Source organism: Nicotiana attenuata, unplaced genomic scaffold (assembly GCF_001879085.1).
Source record: "Nicotiana attenuata strain UT unplaced genomic scaffold, NIATTr2, whole genome shotgun sequence".
Taxonomy (NCBI): domain Eukaryota; kingdom Viridiplantae; phylum Streptophyta; class Magnoliopsida; order Solanales; family Solanaceae; genus Nicotiana; species Nicotiana attenuata.
The window spans coordinates 573,857-577,275 of record NW_017670352.1 but is presented as its reverse complement, the minus strand read 5'-3'; the positions used below and the strand labels follow the sequence as shown (position 1 = coordinate 577,275).

At 37.1% G+C, this 3,419-nt stretch overlaps 1 pseudogene; it reads left to right on the top strand.

The window, feature by feature from the left end:
• Window positions 1–1,655: 1,655 nt before the first annotated feature.
• On the top strand, window positions 1,656–2,784 carry LOC109238257 (annotated as a pseudogene).
• The last annotated feature ends 635 nt before the right edge of the window (window positions 2,785–3,419 follow it).

Here is a 3,419-nt window from a genome sequence, read left to right as displayed (position 1 = left end):
TGTCATTTTTGTGTTTCCAGTTAGTTTTACTTCAGCTAGAGGTTTCAGTTTATTGGATATTCTAGCTTGCCATTAGGCAGTTTCATTCTTTCAAAGTCAAGAAATTATTGAAATTGGATTAGCTAGCTACAGCTGGCGTTAGTGGATTGTCCTCTTTCTGTAACTTTGCGAGATGCAAAGGTCGTTCTGCAAATGTGTCGACTTTGCTTGTAGGGATAATTTAGTCCATTTCTTATTGACTATTCTGTGTACTATTATCCATATGAATGCATTGGATCAGAAATGTTATGCTCAAAATTTTGAATGATTCCAGAACTTTGTAATAATGTGCTTATGAAATTGACAATTCATCTTTGAATGTTGAAGATTGAGATGCAATGCTTGCTGGCGAGAATGGAAGGACAGGCCAATCACCACCACATGTGGCCACGTTTTCTGTATCCTTAGTTTTATACTGTATTCCATATAGACATGCATATTTTGTGTGTGTTCCAGCCCCAAGAGCAATGTCTAGCGGCCGAAGAACTAGTAGTTACAATCATGAGAATCCAAGTTCTAATCCAACAGAGCGTGACACTAAGTGAATCTTCCCATTCTTCCAATCTTCATTGGTAGGCAAATTATCCGAGTTTACCTATATTAAGTGGAGGTAAGCATGTAACTTGATGGCTTAAAATCGTGTGTGGAAATCTGACCTGGCATTCCACATATCCAAGAAGAAGAAAAAAATTGTGATTTCCATGCAGGAATGTATTTTTTGTGCAGTTTCCTCATGGATAGATTCTTGGTGTACAACTGCTATAGATATTCCTTACAATGTTATATGGCCCGAACTGATGGTCTAGGTAAGATTCTCAGCAATTGAAATGGCCGCTTGTCCTATCTGTGATCTAAGTTCTGTCTTAAGAGGTTAGTCCTATTCTAATATCACCTTATGGTTGAAGTGTGGTTTTGGTCAACCTAAATACAGTGATTTCGCAAAAGGTATATAACTAATATCCTAAAATTGCCTTCTTCTCTAAGCGTCTTGTCTCCTTTCTTCTTTTTGGATTCATTATTCTTAGATTCTTCTTTTCTCCTTTCCTTTTTGTCGAGAGGGGTGTGGGGCTTATGAAACCTTCCAGAAAAATTGTGTTTGTTTTCCACTGCTAAATTTGTATAGAATTGGTTTCTCGTTTTGCTTTTACAGCAATTATCTACATTCAAAGTTAATGTGTAGCATTTTTGTCGAATTGGCTATCATGTAATAATATCTGACGTTTTTGCCTCAGTCTCATGAAACCTGTGAGATGTCAATTCAAGTGATGAATGGACAAATGTAAGCATACATCCATGAAACGATTGCTCCTTTATCACTTTTATAGTTCCTGTGACCTAATCATATTTGTTTTCTCACACATTTCATCATTAGCATCCTAGTTAAAATTGTTCACCCTCATGCAGATGGTCATGACTGGAATATCACCACAAGATATGTATCCTTCATAGTGCTGTATTGCAACATCTGTAATATTCAGTTTTACTTTTAAAACATAGTGAAGTTGGGTTAGTTAAATTAACGTACTACTTCCCAAATTGGATTTAGTGTAATAGCAACTTTTCAGAAATGGTATTTACATTCAGCTTCATTATTTTCTCCTTAACCATACCCAGTAATGAAGAGTGCCTACAAAAAGTGTGACGTCTACATTGGGCAAAAGGAATTGGAAATGCAATTCAAGGTGAACAAGTTAGTCTTCCAATACCAACAGAAATGTGAGATGATGCAAGAGAAATTCGCTGAAAAGTTTGAGCAAGTGCGTACTGCATACCAGAAAGCGGGCTAAAAAGTGCCACATGCTTGCGAAACAAGAGATCGAGAGCTTATCATAAAGACAAGCAGGAACTCCAAGAAAAGTTTGCTGAGAAATCCAGGTTTCTTCTTACAGTTTTTAACAGAGATTCTATTGTTCCAAGAAAAAAAAAAAGAATTCCGATGGAACTGCAAAAGTTGTGCTCAAGTTTATCCACTATAATCTATTGACTGAGGAGGTTGCAAAGTGTGCGGTGCTTTACTACTGGAATCCACTATCTTTGGTACATGCTCTCAGAATTAACATAGGTCCCATGTTGTCAGGCAAAAGAGAAAACTTGATGAAATGTTATGATCAGTTGAGAAATGAATATGATTCAGTAAAGCGCTCGGCCATTCAGCAAGTAATTTCTTTTCAAAGGACAGCCTGATATGTTCGCAAATCCTGCTATATGATCGGACAACAGAGATCATATGGAAAAGGTAATCATTTTATTTAAGAATAATCACATGGCATATGTGAGTTTGGTGCAGTTTGGCAAACTAGATTTGTTCTTCTAGTGTATGAATACTCATTGACAAAATCTTGCATTTAAAGATGAATTCTACTGGTATATGAACACTCAACTGTCAAAGTACTTTCGATTTTGGATATTTCGCTCTCAAAGCTGCACTAACCTTTGAGCAAAGTATTAGTTGACTCATTTATCGCAGATTGGTCGGTCACTCCTGAAACTCCAGGAACCAAGAGAAGACATATGGCCTCCACAGCAAGAAAGAATAGTTCCAAACTCTGGCCCTTTTGATATCTCGAGTGGATCCCCTGCAAGACAATCAGCAATACCAGCAGATACTGGAAATAGAAGAGCAGTGCACGTCCTAGCTTGGTGTTAACTGGAGCAAGCAATCCCTCACAGACCCTTAGGAATCTCATCCTTTCACCGATTAAGAGACCTCAGCTCTCCCGCAACCGACCACAGATGTTCACGTAAGCCACAAAATTTACATTCCAATAAGCTGAGATATCAAAAGCTGAATTCTTAAAAGAATTGGTTTTCCAGGTTTGAAGTCGGGAGATCTTTCAATTTCAATAGTGTGGAGAAATATATACTTGAGATGCAACAATGGATCAGGTTTCCTGACATTTTACAGTGGGAAATTTTGTTTGTAATTAAAGTGCAGATTATGGTATGCTTGCTGACTTCTCCTTAGACCGGCGGAAAAAACTAAATATAAAATCATATGGAGTAAGGTTTTCATAGTTTTACAGACAAGTGGATGATGTGATATGAGTTACAGTTTAATAGCTGTAACTTCTCGTATACTAACTTAAGTGGTAGGGTAAAATTCCCGCTAGAAGTCTTCTCTTCTTCTATCTTCCATTCTCCCTCCTCACTCGAAGATAATTTGGGCAGGATATTACCAGTCCCAATATATAGAACTTCCAGGTGGGACTCCTAAAAATTTAATTCCAAGTCTTGTTACTTTTTTCGTTTCTTCCTAAATGTAGTGTCTAGGGACTGTTTAAAACCTGTTCTAGCGTGATCTTCTGAAATACTTCAAAAATATAAGTCATGCTCATTTTTGACTGTATTAGCATCTTTATTTTATGTCAACAGATAGTGTC